At 34.5% G+C, this 19,450-nt stretch overlaps 2 long non-coding RNA genes across 2 annotated transcripts in view; one reads left to right on the top strand and one right to left on the bottom strand.

Annotated features, from left to right (window-relative positions):
- LOC136042945 (uncharacterized) overlaps positions 1–16,705 on the top strand; it is a 79,917-nt gene extending 63,212 nt beyond the window's left edge. Inside the window, exon 5 of the long non-coding RNA XR_010621498.1 lies at positions 8,961–16,705. This is a non-coding gene — a long non-coding RNA (uncharacterized LOC136042945). The remainder of the gene's footprint in view (positions 1–8,960) is intronic.
- Positions 7,429–11,917, bottom strand: LOC136042947 (uncharacterized). The gene is made up of 3 exons (XR_010621501.1): positions 11,824–11,917; positions 9,599–9,692; positions 7,429–7,542 (listed from the first exon to the last, which is right to left on the bottom strand). It is a non-coding gene; the product is annotated as an uncharacterized LOC136042947 (long non-coding RNA).
- Positions 16,706–19,450: the final 2,745 nt, after the last annotated feature.

The raw sequence follows: 19,450 nt of genomic DNA, 5'->3' as shown, positions 1-19,450 counted from the left end.
TCACCGACCATAACGATTGCCACTTCGTCGATAGTTGGAGCATTGTATCTACGCACATGTTGGCCAGGAGGCGTTTTGTCAGCGGAAATAACAATTTTATGCGTATTAGTAGGCATCAAATCGATGGCTGTTTTGAACAGACGCACTAAATTATTATTTTCGTGGAAAAGATGTTGCAATTGGGAAACTTTCGCAACGTGCATTCAAATCAGAATCTTTATCACTGATGAAGTAATATTGTAAAAATTTATGATTCTCGCCTGAGAATGGTAGAAGGGACCCTGCTCTATGATAAATTTGCCCTTTTACTTTGAAAGTAGACATAAATTGATCTGGATTTTCGATTTGGAGTCCAAATGACGTCATTTGGAAACATGAGTTATATTTTCTGATTTGTGACAAAAAACGCTTAGATTCTGACGTAGTTCCAGTAAGGAAAGTCTTCAATGGATCTGGTGGTGCACCCAATAGAGGAAGTTTGACTTTTCCTGAGGCGCAACACATTCCCATTGTTTCACCATTGAATTTCAAGGCCTTGCAATAGGGACAAATTTTAGACATAGTCCCGATTTGAACACATCTACTCAAGCAATAATCATCGACTGGGCTGTACCTGAATGCCAGGCGATAACTTTCAGGTTGCTCTGATTCCTCGGCACGCTTTCTTTTCTTACTTTCTCTATCAGCAGCAAGCCTGATTTCTTGCTGTTCTTGTGATTCCTCGGCACGCCTTCTTTTTTCACTTTCTCTTTTAGCAGCAAGTCTGGTTTCATGGTGCTCTGGTAGTTCCTCGGCACGCCTTCTTTTTTCACTTTCTCTTGTAGCAGCAAGTCTGGTTTCGCGTTGCTCTGGTAGTTCCTCGACACGCTTTCTGTTCTTTCTTTCTCTATCAGCCTCAAGCCTGTTTCCTTGCTGTTCTTTTGATTCCTCGACACGCTTTTTTTTTACTTTCTCTATCAGCAGCAAGTTTTTTGGAATAGACTCTTTGAACATCTTCCTCGGCTGTTGCCATTGTAAGTTCATCCGTCATTTTAAAGTTAAACATTAATAGATTTCTACGTGAACGCATGTCTTAAATATCTTTAATGACGTCACCGTCATAACAAAAATGACGGCAACTAACTTCATGACGTCAGTCAACACACAAACATGACGTCACCTGATAGACACATCCACAGACAACTTATTTTTATATATATAGATAAGACTAACATCTTTTAAAAAGTTGTTTCCCTGGTTCATGATTGCAACGGTATCATGGTTGCAGCTTCAGCTGCAACCTAATAAAAGGCAAACCGTAGCCCATATTAACGTATATTATTCCTACAGTAGAATTTCCAAGCTGCTACACCAAAGATGCCCAGAAGAATGTGACCAATCGTCCAATACCATTTCTTGCTTCTCATAATGGATCTATAGCAAGAAAGGTGTTGTCTAGGAGGTCAAAACCGCCCATACTTTAGTTATAGCTCTTGACAATGGCTGGCTGTTGGATAAATATATCTTTACAAGCACTCCTTGACAACGGTTTGGCATGAAAATTGGGCTCAATAGTATTAAAGTTGGTTGCAACGCATACAGCTTTGCTGTCAGTCCATTAGGCCGCTAAAATAGTTCTTAGAGATCTGAAATCAAAGAACCACCGCTCCTTCTTTTTCAGAGCCTTAGAGTATTTCAAAGACACACTCTTAGGCGATTTTCACGGACTGTTCCAATCGCCCTTAAACCAAGGGGTTGAAAATGAATAAGCAAGTCATAGCCTGTAAATAAGTTGTCAAAATAAACTTAATGCTAGATGGGTCTTCAAAAGTTGATAGCAATTTTGTTACAACTATTGTACTGAGTGGCCAAGAGGGTGGCTGCTGCTTTCCCTTGATAGAGATCGATGTTGAAAGAATATCCATGAGATCAAGCTAATACCCAGGCCTTGTAGCAAGAACGAATTGGCTCACCCTTGATAAACGTTTTGTAGCTATGATGCCCGTAGAATGGTATTATTTGCTCGTCTGTGGAGAGTTTATGCAGAAGGTCTCAAACTGTTTCAACTTCGAGTTTACAATCTCTAAGAGTGGTTGCACTTTAGCCATTTTATCGCCAAGGCCAAGACTTTCATTGTTCGCGAGGTGCAGATACTGCTTTATCTTAGTGAAAGTGTTTCTACTAATGGCTTTGCCTACTATACCGACACTCTTGTCATCTGACTTGGACCAGAATAAGCGTTCACTTGGAAGCTTATTATACTCAGACAGCAGTATAATCGCCAAGAAAGTATTTAGGTCTTCAAAGGCTTAAAGTGAAGCCAAGTCACCTTTTTAAGTGACGTATATCTGATAGTCTCTTTGACAATCAAATCAAGAATATCGTCATTGAAGAAATGACAGAAGATCTCATACTCGGACATCAAATAAAAAATTTATCAAGAACTCTTTTATGGTGCCAGCAAAGGATTGGCAATGTACAAGTTGTTTTTTTCCATCGTGGGGCTAGATTGGCTTGACTTTAAGGAGTAGTCTAAGCTTTTCTCTTGAGTGTTGGGCTAATGATGGGCATATCATCACTAACGGGCTCAGGAACAGCAAGCACTACATGAATCTCTATCGTGCCGGCAACATCACGTGGAAAACTCTGGAATACATCAGCTTCTGAAGTTTCATCGTTTACCTCCTCTTTGTGAATCACTCCAGCCACCTCAGAAGGGATTGTAATCATATCGGCAGGGTCCCCATTGTCACCAGACATCTCTTCTAATGCGGCAACAGCTCCCTCAGTATTTCGAAATGGTTTGAATCTCACTTATAAGCAAAACTATGTTTTAGCCCCTATCAACCCATACTCGATTTTGCCCATTGTTTCCAATTGAGAACACTTTCATAAAAACCCTGAGATATAGATTTTCATAGTAGACTGACAAAGAGCGTTCCACAATCCTACTCCCTAATGAACTGGCTTTGCCATGGACTCGGCACTAATGGGTAAAAGTTTTTTTTTATAGGGATTTCAGAAAAAAGCCTAAAACCCCTCAAAAATGGCATCATTCGAAATGAAAAGTGCATCATTAGAATCAGCATGGTCGAAAACCTTAGACTGGTACACTGGTCTAACTGGCTACACTGGTATGTCTCTTGTTTTTCAACAGACCTATCGGGCTATGAGAACCTCATAGAAGGATTTATAATGACTCATTTAAAGAAAATCGATACTTTAAGCCAATTTTTTATTTAATACAAAGCAATTTTTAGACTAAGTAAATGTAATTGAAATAAATAATTATATACATTATTATTTAATTTTTATGTTATTATTTTATGTTATTTAATGAATTCGGGCTGTTCTTGAAGGTCTGTAAATATCATAGGCTTTTATGGCCGGAACGTAGTTTCAATTTTCTTCCTACTGAATAATGCCTAAACTTATCGAGATGATGTATAATTGATAATAATTCAAGTTGTGTATCAGAGTAATTACTTTTTCCGGGGGTTTAGGTACGAAAAGTGTACGCAATAACTTTTTCTTCTCCATTTATTATTTGGGAGAGAATCACCCAAATTCCCTTTGTTGAGGCATCCGTTGAAACAACGAATTGTCCTGATTGGAAAACTGGTAATGCTAATACAGGCTCTGAAATAAGAGCCTTTTTTAAGTGATCTAAGGATTCTTGAGCTTTCCTAGACCAAATAATTTTTTGTTGGTTGCCTCTAGTAAGGTCAGTGAGGTCAGTTAGTGGTTTCGCTACCTGTGAGTAATTGCTTATGAATTTTCTAAAAATAACTCATTAATCCTAAAATTCCTCGTAATTGCTTAATAGTTTGGGGGGGGGGGGTTATATTTTTAACAGATTTTATTTTTTCAGGGTCTGGAGAAATTTGTGCTTATGTTACAACTACTCCTAAAAATTTTTGTTTTGTTTGAAGAAGATTTACTTTTTTTGGTCTACATTTTAAATTACCTTCTCTAAATTTCTCAAATACTTTAGCTAAGGTTACTAAATGGTCTTTGGGATCTTTGTCCATGCAGATCACATCGTCCAAGAAGTGTAAGGGTCTACATAGTGCACTTGAACTAGTTTTTAGTCCAAAAGGTACCCTTAAATATTCATAAGAGCCTCATTCTGTTATAGAAAACGCGGTTTTGTATACATCCCCCTCTGCTATTTTTACTTGATGATAGCCTTGTGTCAAATCTAGGGAAGTAAATATTTTATTTTTATTTGATATGGAATCTAGAATTTCATCTATTCTAGGTGGGGAAATTTGTCACTGACTACCTGCTTATTCAGGGCTATATAATCTACTATTAACCTAAGATAAATATTTTTCTTTGGCACAAATATAACGGGCGCAGAATATGGACTTATGCTTGGTCTTATAATCTGGTTTCTTTTGAGGATTATACTTATCATCTGATACGAAAAGTGGAGGATATTTCGGGTGTTCCAGCATAATGGATATAGTAAAAAAAAATTTAAGTATTTTTGGTATTGTAACACCAAGAGTTCATTAAGTATTCACAAGAAAAATAGCATCAATTTAACCTCACAAGTAACACCCTTATCTAATATTAAAGAAAACATTAAAAAAAACTTCAAAAATCTTTAAATTATACCCAGAAGAAAAGCTGTTCCATATTCCCATCAAAGTAAATGTATTTATTTTTTAGATAGCGTCAAAAAGTCACAGATGAATTATGAACATTATTTAAATCCAAATAGCAAACCAATGAATGAACGTCTGAAGATAATATCGAAAATCAGTTTAGAACATAAATTTTTCATTCTGTAAAATTTTTACATTTTACAGGCTTCCAAGTATTTCAATAAATAAAAAAAAAATTCGAATGTTTTTACCGATTCTGTGCCAGATGCTTGGACCTGCTATATCGACTGCTAATGTATAAGAAACTGTTAGATATTCGCTTTTCAACTTTTCACAACATAAAATGTAATTGTCACCATCACTTTGAACTTAACCAAACAACTTCAAATGCCATCACTTTGAACTTAACCAAACAACTTCAAATGCCATCACTTTGAACTTAACCAAACCACTTCAAATGCCATCACTTAAAATAATTATGCTTAGTTTTGACTCACTATTAGTTTCACGGACTGTCGACAATTATGGTATATTTGAAATCTTAAAACTCATTAATCCTTTTCTACAGGATTAGCCAACAACTGAACGATTCATTAATGAATTACTCCTCTTGAGGATGAAAAATGTTGTGGCAAAATGAGAAGAAATAAGCTTACAGACGAATAGATATGACTCAATTTATATAAAAAAAAACGAAAAATAAAAAATAAGTCCTTAGAGTGGAGCATTCTATATTTTCAGCTTGGATTAACGAAACACTTTTAGAAGTTGTAGTCGGAAATAGATAGTTATAGCCGTTGGAAATAGAAAATCTATGGTTATATTAAGATTGGTTGAAATTAAGCCAAAAACATTCAGTATTCAGTAAAGTGTACTTGTAACAACTAACTTCTGTTATTGGACCAATAAGAAGTTTCATGACCCAATGTTATTTATCATATAATATCCCAAATTTTTATTCCATACCGTAGCGCATCCAAGCTTTTCGTCTTTTCCTCTTCACATACCCCTACTTTATGTCCACTATCATCGACTCCAATGTAGTAAATTGCTACATCATTGTTTTCCGATGTACGTCATTTCATATAAAAATGAAAAGAAAAACCTAGTGAAGTTCCACCCTGCGAAATCTATTCAAGTCCAGTTTTCAGATATAAAAAAAGGAAAATGATCAGCGAATTTAAAAATTTCAACGAACAAAAATTATAGTTTCATCGATTCAGCAAGATATATTACAAAACTAGCTCAAATAATGGCCCGTGATACTTCCTAATACTTGTAGAATCATAAAAACTAATACTTTACTAAAAAACAAATCCAAATTGCCACCTCCCATAGAAAAATAAAACAACAACAAAAATAAGAAGAAGAAAAATAACAAAAAAATATGATATTTTTTCAGGAGCAGAAACTTCTATATCTGCTCTTGATTCCGGGGAGAGATAGTAGACAGATAGATAAGATTTTATTTTCACCAAAGTTTTCATGGTACTGCCAAATGTCTTTGGTACAGTCACATTAATAAGCGACGCAAAAAAAATACTTATCAATCCTTCTGATTTTCTTTATACATTTTTAAAAAACTAGGTATAAAAATCTTTGTTAGCCGCTGGTGGGCACAGCGTACCGGCTGAAGTTTGTCAACAGGCACTGCAACCCTGCACGGGAGTCGTTTTGTTGTGGATTGAGGGGGGAAAAGGGTTTTGTGGATTGGGTGGATCAAAGATTTTCTTCCGAAATCCATGCAGAGTTTCTCTCTTCTTTTTTCTAGAGTTTGTATTTTAAACTTTATCAGCAGCTCTTCATACAACATTTCTGCCTACTTCGAAACTATCATTAGAGCATCTTTTCTGAACTCTTTCGTGCCTGGCCCCTTGCTCAGCCGTCAATCCAAAATACCGTACAAGAGCTGTATATTCCACAATTGGGCGAATAAAATACGAAAATACTCGGAGGAGTTGATCTGGAGGGACTCTATGTTTCGACATAAGCTTGAGCATCCGCAGGCCAGCACTACCCATTTTACTAGACTAGTTGTGTTTGCTTCCTATTTTAAATCACTGGTTATAATAACTCCCAAGAGTTTAATCTTACTGACTTTAAGAGAATCAGAGCTAGTTGGTTGGAAATTAGGTTAAGAAGAATTAAAAAAGGAAATAGTTAAAATAGAAAATTTACTGTCATATTTGAAACGGTAGCTTTAGTCTTTACATACTCAATTAAAATTTGAACTTTGCTACATTCATTTGCTTCACAAATTTCGCATCATTTCTGATGCGAGAAGCTGATATTGCTTTCCGGTTCAGCAAATTTATTTACGAAAAAAGGGAAGAGAGATATAAAAAACGGATTTAGTCCTGAAAGAATAGGAGCAAAACATTATCCTGATTTATTTCAACCATGCTCTTTCAGCTTTGAATGATTTGCCAGTAAAAGTCGGGCGACTTGATAATGTTATGTGAGCTTAACAGCAATAAAACTTTTCTTTTCTTTGCAGACCAAGGGTAAGTGTTTACAATTAGTACCAATACGCAGCTTTACAATTCGTTTTTTTTTTGCAGGAGAGCTAACTTCTGGATCAAAACTAAAAATTCTAATTTTAAGAAATGTGGATTATTTCACTTCTTACTTTTCGCAAGTATTTACAGTTTTCTACCTTTAAAGACCACACTTTTAAATTTTTTTTTAGAAAACTTACTTCTTGATCAAAACCCAATATTACACTGTTGATCGAGGAGGTATTTGGGCGTGTGGGTTTTTGGTAAGACAGGTATTTGCATCGTGATTTTTTTCAAGAATCACGTCTTTTTAAGGCGTCTTTACACCTGCTACCATGCCCGTCATCCAACATTCCTTTTAACAGCACATGGATTAATGTCGACTTCCCAGCGTCTTTATTTCCCAGAAGAGCGATTCGTGTTTCTGGGCAATTTTGGTCAGCTTTAGGTCCCTTTAAAAGAAATAAGATTATTTTACAAAGTTGGAGGATCATCATTAAGGTTAAAAAGACACAGCCCAGTATTAATAGAAGAAATTTCAAGGCAAAAGCCGGGGAGTGATGCAATATCCGATATGTACCGTTTCAAAAGGTGAGAATATTTTTTTGACATAAATATCGAGATCACCATCCAATGCTCAATGGTCATTTATGTATAACTTCCACATAAATTATTGATGAGCAAACCAAGCGTTCTGAGCTTTAAAAATGATTCAGAACGAAAAAACTAGGAACATTGAATAGCCCACAAAATAGCCTACCTTTGTAAATACCAGAAAAAATAGTCACACATGTCAAAAATACAAAGGTTAAGGAATACTGCAGATTCTCCTTTGATTTTGACATCAAACTCGCGCTATAGATGCAAAAAATTTAAATGGCGAGAACCTTGTTTAATTCAACTACGGATATATTCCTTTATATTTTTTTTGTTTTCAATCAAGACAGAGGTTGTAACAATAATAGCCGCATATCTGAATGGCCTAACTAAAATATATATATATATATATATATATATATATATATATATATATATATATATATATATATATATATATATATATATATATATATTTTCAATCCAGACAGAGGTTGTAACAATAATAGCCGCATATCTGAATGGCCTATTTTTTAATCTTGTATTTCGCGATATTGTATTTCGTGATCGCAGCCACATTGGTAGCAGCAACATTGGGAGTCATTCCTCACATGAAGCACTTGACGAATTTCCATATTAGTAGACCTATCTGCTTCTTCGTATTCGTGCTCAGATAATACCATAGTTCTCGACTTAGAAATTTGCTGAGTCACTTACAACTTTTTTCTCTTCGGATCAATCACTTATTTAATACTAATAGCTGGTTTGGTTTGTTTTCTCAAAAATCTGACTGGCCTAACTAAAAAAAAAAAAAAATCTGAATGGCCAATATCTGAAAAAAAAAATATCTGAATGGCCTAACTAAAAAAAAAAAAAAAAAAAAAAAATATTTTCATTAAAACTGATAGCTAGCCGAAAGTCAGCCAATAGGAAATAATTGCAATTTCACACTCCCAGGACAAATTGCACAGAACCCAAAAAGTACAATTTTCCAGATTGGGATCCATGTACCCTAATAAAACCGTTAATACCCTCCTCTTTCCAAGACTAATGCCTAATGAACCCATAAAATATAAAACCCAATTCACCCCTATAGCTCTTATTGACCCTCGGCCTGCATGAACCATACATAAATCAATGTAAAATTTAATTGAGCAATAAGACGTACTAGTACAAGAAGGAAATTCTGCAAAGCGAACAGATAATAGTATATCTAACTGGACATTATGCACATTATATTCTGATATAATTAAGAAGATTGTCACTTTTTCAGGCCGAAAACATGAGAATAACCCCCAATTTCTCTCTGTGAAGGTTCAATATACCCGTCACGGCTACCAATGAATAATTTCCGAGAACCTGGAATCGCTCGAGCTGACCAGAAACCGAGCCCTTAACCCAAAAAGAACCAACAATTTTCTTTCAAGGATTTTTGAAACTAATTCGATTGCCCTTAACCAAAAAAGAAAAATACCCAATAAAAATACTTCTGGGCAAGGCCCTGATAACAGAAATACCTGGAAAGACCATTGCAAAAATGAGAAACACACAAGCGTAAGTACTACACTTCTTGATTTCTTCGTATTAGGCCCAACTTGCATGTGGTTTCGTCTTTTCACTAATGGAACTGTTTTTTTTCTCTTTTTTTCTCTGTTACATCCTTCTTTTTATTTTATTGCAGACAAGTTTGTATATAACTCAAATAATTAAATTGGTAATTACTAGAAGTTAAAACTTCTATTGTCATTTTTTTTACGTTGAGTATAATAGAGAAGACTGTTCATTTAAGTGAAGAAAAAGAATGGTCTATTACACAGTATTTTTATTCATCTAGGCCCTAAGGAGAGTTAAAACTAATTTTAAAAATGCCGGAAGCAAAGTTTTATCGTAGGAGAAATGAAAGTGCCTCACCTTCCGAACAATCACCTTCGCAAAGCTTTTGTTTTCAGCCACTGACGTTTGAAATTCAACATATGCTGTAGCTCCAATTTCCGACGCTATTTTCCTTAAAAAGATCATTCTATTGAATTTGTTATTCATAAGACATGAAACTAAAGAAAAATTAAGAAAATCTGCACTCACTACAGATTTTGAAAGGATTATACTGTTCATCTGATACGAAAAGTGGAGGATATTTCTGGTGTTCCGCCATAATGGATATAGTAAAAAAAAAAATTTTAAGTATTTTTGGTATTGTAACACCAAGAGTGACTCAATTATATATAATTCAATTTATATATATAAAAAAATAAGTCCTAAGAGTGGAGCATTCTAGATTTGGATTAACGAAACACTATTAGAAGTTATAGTCGGAAATAGATAGTTATAGCCGTTGGAAATAGAAAACCTATGGTTATATTAAGATTGGTTGAAATTAAGCAAAAAGCACTGTTGCTTAATTTCAGGCATAATAGAATATTATACCCTTCTTTCACGTGCACAAGGACTAGATTCGAGCTGTGCGCCCTCTGATAGGACAAGAAATGATATCCCAGATCACAGAGGTTCTAATAAACGTTGAAATTCACCATTCATGCATCAGGCCGCTTGTTTATCTCCAAGCTATATGCAGAGAAGGGAAGCTCAGACACTTTAGCTCAGGAAATCGAAAACTTCACGATAACGACTAGCTTCATTGGACACGAAGTCATCAGCTAAATAGCATAGAAGATTCACAAGGTTGTATTTGCCATTCATATATGGTTGTGTCGGGAAAAGATATGAGGGACTCGCAAAATTGGTCAGTCACTTTTGTTGTCGTTTTTGTTGGTGCTATTTTTTTTCAATCCAGACAGAGGTTGTAATAATAATAGCCGCATATCTGAATGGCCTATCTTTTTTCAATCTTGTATTTCGTGATCGCAGCCACATTGGTAGCTGGAACATTGAGAGTCATTCCTCACATCAAGCAATTGACGAATTTCCATTTTAGTAGACCTATCTGCTTCTTCGTATTCGTGCTCAGATAATACCATAGTTCTTGGCTTAGAAATTTGCTGAGTCACTTACAACTTTTTTCTCTTCGGATCAATCACTTATTTAATGCTAATAACTAGTTTATTTTCTCAAGAATCAGAATGGCCTAACTAAAAAAAAAGAAAAAAAAAAATCTGAATGGCCAATATCTGAAAAAAATATATGAATGGCCAAAATATCTGAATGGCCCAAAAAAAACAATTATTTTCATTAAAACAGATAGCTAGCCGAAAATCAGCCAATAGGAAATAATTGTAATTTCACACTCCCAAGACAAATTGCACATAGAACCCAAAAAGTACAATTTTCCAAATTGGGATCCATGTACCCTAATAAAACCGTTAATACCCTCCTCTTTCCAAGACTAATGCCTAATGAACCCATAAAATATAAAACCCAATTAACCCCTATAGCTCTTATTAACCCTCGGCCTGCATGAACCATATATAAATCAATGTAAAATATAATTGAGCAATAAGACGTACTAGTACAAGAAGGAAATTCTGCAAAGCGAACAGATAATAGTATATCTAACTGGACATTATGCACATTATATTCTGATATAATTAAGAAGATTGTCACTTTTACAGGCCGAAAACATGAAAAATACCCCCCAATTTCTCTCTGTGAAGGTTCAATATACCCGTCAGGGCTACCAATGAATAATTTCCAAGAACCTGGAATCACTCTTGAAACCAATTCGATTGCCCTTAACGAAAAAAGAAAAATACCCAATAGAAATACTTGTGGGCAAGTCCCTGATAACAGAATTACCTGTAAAGACCATTGCAAAAATGAGAAACACACGCGTAAGTACTGCACTTCTTGATTTTCTCGTAATAAGCCCCACTTGCATGTGGTTTCGTCTTTTCACTAATGCAACTGTTTATTTTGTCTCTTTTTTTCTCTGTTACTTCCTTCTTTTTATTTTATTGCAGACAAGTTTGTATATAACTCAAATAATTAGATTACTAGAAGTTAAAACTTCTATAGTCATTTTTTTTACGTTGAGCATAATAGAGAAGACTGTTCATTTACGTGAAGAAAAAGAATGGTCTATTACACAGTATTTTTATTCATTTAGGCCCCAGGGAGAGTTAAAACTGATTTTAAAATAACGGAAGCAAAGTTTTATCTTAGGAGAAATGAATGCGCCTCACCTTCCGAAGAATCACCTTCGCAAAGCTTTTGTTTTCAGCCACTGACGCTTGAAATTCTACATGTACTGTAGCTCCAATTTCTGACGCTATTTTCCTTAAAAAGATCATTCTATTGAATTTGTTATTCATAAGACGTGAAACTAAAGAAAAATTTAGAAAATCTGCACTCACTACAGATTTTGAAAGTATTATACTGTTCATCTGAAACGAAAAGTGGAGGATATTTCTGGTGTTCCACCATAATGGATATAGTAAAAAAAATTAAAGTATTTTTGGTATTGTAACACCAAGAGTTCATTAAGTAATCATAAGAAAAATAGCATCAATTTAACCTTACAAGTAACACCCTTATCTAATATTAAAGAAAACAATTAAAAAACTTCAAAAATCTTTAAATTATACCCAGAAAAAAAGCTTATCCATATTCCCACCAAAGTAAATATATTTATGTTTTAGATGCACCAAAAAGTCACACATAAATTATGAACATTATTTAAATCAAATAACAAACCAAGGAATGAACGTCTGAAGATAATATCAAAAATCAGTTTAGAACATAAATTTTTCATTCTGTTAGAATGAAAACAGAATGAACCCGTCGTGAGGTTCCCGACATGGCTCATCTGAAGTGGCGGGCTGAGTCGAAGCTTGGAGAACGCTTGGAGGGCTGAGTCGAGGCTTGAGTTGGAGAACTTCAGGTTTTGATGCAGTACTGTTAAAATATGATTATTATGTCTTTCCCTTCCCTCCCACCCTGTTTGTTTTCCAAATTCCAAAGTTATCTACGTTTCTATCTATTCTATCTGTATATCTATTTATTTCGCATACATGTATTTCACTTACTGGATTTTATACCACTTCAGCTTTACTTTTTCTTCATTATCAATTAAGCATAATGCTTAATTGACAATTCCTGTTGTTGGTTTCTTTCTTGTGGTAAAGAATACCCCAAAAAGAATAAATCAAATGCTACCCCACTGTCTACTTTTATTAGAATTGGTTTAAAAAAATCAATTTTCTTTAAAACCATATCAGTCTGATCTTCATGAATTTTAAATATTTTGCTGTATGTGTATACTTTTGATTTCTAAAGATACACAGACAAATTCCAAATTCAAGTCTAATTCTAAGCGAATTACTAGCTTAAACATGATTAAAACTTTCCACTGAAGTTATTAAAACTTTCTGAAGTTATTAAAACTTCCACTGAAAATTAAAACTTTCACAAACAATAAATATTGACACCGTTTAGAATTTTCTTTTTAAATCAGATGCTTCTTTATAGTTTGTTTAGTAGGATTTAGAGTCAAAATCATACACATAAAAACTGAGTGGAAAAACCACCAAATACTTTATTGATTACGTGGATATTACTTACTCATTGCCACGTTCAAATTCCTAATAACTTCTGGAGGAAAACTACTTAAAGTATAGTCCTCCCACCATGGCTTTTTCTTCCCATCTGTTTCATTTGATACATCCATTTCAATTGGTCTCCACCATTTCATTATCAGAGGCACTATTTTATAAAAAATCCCAAACTTGAACAAATTGATTATTTTTTGTCCAAACATAATTGTGACCAATTGTTTCGTCAATTCGAGCATGGAGCCTCCCAGAGCACACTAAAAAAATGAAAAATTAGACTTGAGAATTTCTAACCAAGGGAGCTACAGGGACGAAGGGAACAAAGAGAGCCAAGGGCTATGAAAAGTCTTCAAGCTTGATTTTCTTGTTTTTAACTCATCTAATGGATAACTTATATACGGTGCTGATTGCAGAACCTGAATTTACAGGCATTGACTTTACAGTCAAAGGATAGAACCAAAAATCTCGAACCCCTTTTTTTAGCTATAAATTTTTGATAATTTTCACTAAATTTTCTTTTTCTATGTAAAATATCCGCTACCCAAACTGAAAACTGCCTAAAAGTCCCTTGATTTTTCTGATGTACCCAAGACAATCTAAATACATTACATATTTCACTGTTTACTTCTGCATTTATTCTAATTCACCCTTTTCTCTGAACTAATTAAACACATAATTAAGTTTTTTTTTAACTGAAAGTTAGGAGTAACATTAAAACTTAACCCCCTCGTCAATACCTCGCTCTTTAACGCTTTAGCTCTTTAACTTGCTCTTTAAATAGATCCAGCAAATTATCGACGGATTTTATTTTTATCAGTGTTTAATAAAATCTTCGAAAAGGCTATCATTTCTCGTCTCCTTACTTTTCTAAATTCTAGAAACTTTCTTCATGATTTTCAACTTGGTTTCCGAACAAGGCACTCCACTGAACATGCCTGCATAACCCTTTTGAATTTTATACATTCTGCATTAGATTCGGGATTAATTCTGGCTGCCTTATTCGTAAGGTATTTGATTGCTTAACCACTGAAATTCTTCTATCGAAGATGTCGTATTTTGGCATTAGGGATAATGTATCATTTTGGTTTGTCTTAATTGTTGTATATTTTGTAATCCAAAGCCATCCTTTGTCCATAGTGCCAACTATAGTTCACTATCTTCTGATGTAATTGTTTATTGTGCTGATGACAGCTCATTTGGCACTTCTAAAAATTATGAATCGGAGCTTCGAATAAATTTTGAACTTTCCAAATCACAAATACTCATCATAAACTTTAAATCCACGAAAAAAAAATATTAAGCGACTGTTTCTATCTATTACGAAAGTAAAACAGTTCAAAATAGGGATGATACCTTTTTATTGACAGTGAATAGATAAAATAAAGAGACTGGGGTCTATTGAGGCGATAAACCATCACTGAAAAGAAAGCCAATCTGTCGCCAAAAACTTTCCTCCAAGTTTGAAACGATTCCTCGTTCAGTCGTTATTCTTCTCAGCTGCTGAACAAACAGCCCAAACACAGGAATCCTCTGATGGTGATACACCAGCATTGAAACTGTTGCTCCAAAGATTCCTACGCTCTATGATATACCTCTAAAGGTTGTTGCTGATACGGCAGTTTGGAACGCATATCGTGCTCCCATTGTGAGGGTACAAGCAACTATTGGGTTTATCTGATTTAGAGATTCCCGACGGGGCTTATCTGAAGTGGCGGGCTGAGTCGAAGCTTGGAGAACGCTTGGAGGGCTGAGTTGAGGCTTGAGTTGGAGACCTTCAGGTTTTGATGCAGTACTGTTAAAATATGATTATTATGTCTTTCCCTTCCCTCCCATCATGTTTCTTTCCAAATTTCAAAGTTATCTTCGTTTCTATCTATTCAAACTGCATGTCTATTTCTCATACATGTATTTCACTTACTGGATTTTATACTACTTCAGCTTTACCTCTTCTTCATTATCAATTAAGCATAATGCTTAATTGACAATTCTTGTTGTTGGTTTCTTTCTTGTGATAAAGAATACAAATCAAATGCTACCCCACTGTCTACTTTTATTAGAATTGGTTTTACAAAATCAATTTTCTTTAAAGGCATATCAGTGTCTTCTGATGTCATTGTTTGTTGTGCTGATGACAGCACACTTGGCACTTCAAGCACACAGCACACATTAGATGCTAATTCACCGAAACCAGGCTCCTTTTCAATTTGGTTTCGTAATGCCGATGTTTCCTGCTTGAAACTAGATAATTCATTTTTTTGGCCCGTTCTTGGTAATTCTAGATCTTCCACGCGAGAATTTTAGGAACTCTAAACCAGCTTTAATTTCAACGGTTTCAAATTTTATTTCTAGGAAATCGTTTTTAGTTACTCCGACTATTTCAAGGATTTTATCTAACTTTGAGATATTATTAGTCGACTTCGTGGATCCTCTTGAATCCTCTAAATCACTTTGTCTTGATCGCTTCCCACTTTTGTTAACCATATTTATATTCAATAATGTTTATAATTGTCAAAAAATAGATTAACGAACACCCAAGATAATTCACATCCAATTTTGTAAAGCGCTCGCAAAAATTATGCTATTACTCCGAATTCATTAAACAAATGTTAAAGAATTTACTTGTCAGAGTTAATCTGGCTGAAAATTATATAGTGCAAATACAGATGTTCACTGAATGAATGTTTGTTCAGAACTGTTGAAACAACTTCTTTTATACATCCTCCTCCGGGGGACATAACTACGCCACCAAACGTCTCCAAGAAGCTCTCTCTGTTTCATAACGGACTTGACGTGGTATGGCGGGTTTGGTATAGTCAACAAGCCACACTATAAGTGCCACAACACTCTGAAAGAAAAAGACTTACCCTAGGACTGTTGATAACAACAAAGGTGACCATCACCCTTCAATCTTTCTGTAAAATTAGAGTTTAATATTCGTTTAAGGATTATTAAATCATTCCTGAATGGTTTAACGAAGCTATGAAATGGAACGACGTATTTTTAAAGTCCGTCAACTCAAATCAAATTTGACTTAATTAATAATTTTAAATTTTTGTTAGTGTCAGGATTCATGTGTTTATCTATAGTCTACTATATATTTACTATGTTTTTGCTTGTCACGGTCAATCTTTATTGGAAAGAACTTGAAACGAGAAGTAAACGAGTATTACTGTTCTTTTTCTCCAGAATTTTCTCCCTGCTTTTTCGATTGATGGCCATGGCCTTGACCAGTATTCTGTTCACTGGAATCGTCTGCGTAATTCTTTTTTCCAGTAAGAGCCGTCTCAGTAATCATTAATTTTTTTTTCATTTTTAATTTTACAGTAATTTCTAAGTGTTTTTAAGCTTTGATTTATTGTATTACTTTATTTCTCCTCGCCTTGAGTTTTGATATGGCTCTACTTTTTGTATAAAAAATTATTTTTTGGAAAACTCGCTTTTTTATTATTTAATACAGAATAAGAAGAGACGAACATGAAAACACAAAATGTACTTGTAAAGAACGCACTTATTACTAGCGATCAAATATTTTTTTGTTTTTTCCCGTCAAATTGTGATAGCATGTTTCACGAAAACAGGATATTTTTACCGGCATTTCCTTCAAATCTTCTTTGAAAATCAAATTTAAGCGAAACCATGCAACAAATTATGTAAGTAAAACCTGATTTAAAGAAGAACTAAATGTGGTTTACGTTAGTTCTGATCGAAACCTTTCCAATCAGGTCCATTACGTCGCCTAAAACACCAATGCCCTTCACAATGTGTGCGACTGGCCTCTGATAACGTTTCAAGAATTTCTTCACCTCCAATCTAATGTTAATGACATTGGAGATGAAGAAAATAAATGTAGCCAATGGAAGGGTTGTCACGAACACGGTGCAAAACTCAAAACTGTAAAACTAAAAGAAACCGAAAACTGAAGACATTCCTTTGTTATGCACAAAAAACTTAGTTTGTTACTTTTTTGTTTTCCTGTACGAGATTTTTAAGATTGTTCTCTCTATTTAACAGAAACACAATGAAAGCATTAATAATTGAAACGCTGTGTCTTTCTCAGCATCTTTTAATCCGTCTTTAAAAACTTGGGTGGTCAAATAGGCAATTTGGAAGAAATGACGCATGTCTAATTGGTTACTAGCATCCGTAGTCATCACATATTGTGGCTCGATCTTAGGCACAACATAATCGGGCGGGATTACCAGATACTCTTTCTTACGGAGTGGACCAATAGTGACTCTTTCATGTCAGTATGTGTCCTGTCCATTGAAAAGAGATACAAGTTCTTTGACATCATTAGAATCAGGCTTCTCACCATCGTATTCAACAGCCTTCAGAAAATGTAAGATGACTAAAGGACTCCCATTTTAATGCCTTCTACTAAACTAGTCGGGTAAAATATATTTTCCAAAACATTAGGGGGGGGGGTCCATGTCCTAAATGAAATGAACCATGAACCAAAAAGGTATTTTCAAAATCTAGGGGGATGCGGACCGATGATTGTACACCCATTGATATTTCCAAAAATGCATATTAGTTTAAATATACAATTCTATTACTCAATCAATCCCATTGGCTAAAAGCTGCAAATTGGGCTATGTACGCTGGCTCTATAATCAGTCAATCACGATACAGGGTAGGTGTATTCAATCCGTACCAATTTTTGGCTGCGGTTTATTCTTATATTTTGTAAATTATTTGAGGATCTCATCGTTATCTGTAAATATCCCACACACAGAAGCACTTTTATCCTTTTGAGTTTTTGAGAATACTTGTTGTTGGTTTATTTCTTGTGATAAAGGATACAAATCAAATGCTACCCCACTGTCTACTTTTACTAGAATTGGTTTAAAAAAATCAATTTTCTTTAAAGGCATATGAGTCTGATTCTCATGAATTTTAAATATTTTGCTGTATATTTATACTATTGATTCCTAAAGATACACAGACAAATTCCAAACTCAAGTCTAATTCTAAGCGAATTACTAGCTTAAACATGATTGAAACTTTCCCCTAAAGAAAGACAAACAATAAATATTGACACCGTCTAGAATTTTCTTTTTAAATCAGATGTTTTTTTTATAGTTTGTTTAGTAGGATTTACAGTCAAAATCTTACACATAAAACTGAGTGGAAAAACCACCAAATACTTTCTTGATTGTGTGGATGTTACTTACTCATTGCCACGTTCAAATTCCTAATAACTTCAGGAGCAAAACTACTTAAAGTATAGTCCTCCCACCATGGCTTACTCTTGCCATCCGTTTCATTTGGTACATCTGTTTCAATTGGTCTCCACCACTTTATTATCAGTCACTATTTTATAAAAAATCACAAACTTGAACAAATTGATTATTTCTTGTCCAAACATAATTGTGACCAATTGTTTCGTCAATTTGAGCATACAGCCTCCCGGAGCACACTAAAAAGCTTCAAAATTAGGCTTGAGAATTTCTAACCAAGAGAGCTAGTGGGATGAAGGGAACAAAGGGAGCCAAGGGCTCTGAACACTCTTCAAGCTTCATTTTCTTGTTTTTAACTCATCTAATGGATAACTTATATACCGTGCTGCTTGCAGAGCCTGAATTTACAGGCAATGATTTTACAGTCAAAGGATTGAAATAAAAATCTCGAACCCCTTTTTTTGAGCTATAAATTTTTAATAATTTTCACTAAATTTACGTTTTCTATGTAAAATATGTAAAATATCCGCTACCCAAACTGAAAACTGCCTAAAAGTCCCTAGATTTTTCTGATGTACCCAAGACAATCTAAATACATTACATAATTCACTGTTTACTACTGCATTTATTCTAATTCACCCTCTTCTCTGAACTAATTAAATAAAAAAGCAAGTTTTTTTAAACTGAAAGTAAGGAGCAACATTAAAACTTAACCCCTTCGTCAATACCTTGGTCTTTAACTCTGTAGCTCTTTAACTCGTTCTTTAAATAGATTCAGCAAATTATCGACAAATTTTAATTTTATCAGTGTTATAAAATCTTCGAAAAGGCTATCATTTCTCGTCTCCTTACCTTTCTAAAATCTAGAAATTTTCTTCATGATTTTCAACTTGGTTTCCGAACGAGGCACTCCACTGAACATGCCTGCATAACCCTTTTGAAGTTTATACATTCTGCATTAGATTCGGGATTAATTTTTGCTGCCTTATTCGTAAGGTATTTGATTGCTTAACCACTGAAATTCTTCTATGGAAGATGTCTCTTTTTGGCATTAGGGATATCCTTTGCCCATAGTGCCG

Source organism: Artemia franciscana, unplaced genomic scaffold (genome assembly GCF_032884065.1).
Source record: "Artemia franciscana unplaced genomic scaffold, ASM3288406v1 Scaffold_253, whole genome shotgun sequence".
Lineage (NCBI taxonomy): Eukaryota > Metazoa > Arthropoda > Branchiopoda > Anostraca > Artemiidae > Artemia > Artemia franciscana.
Note: the sequence above shows the minus strand (reverse complement) of the source record. Positions and strands in the feature narration are given on the sequence as shown.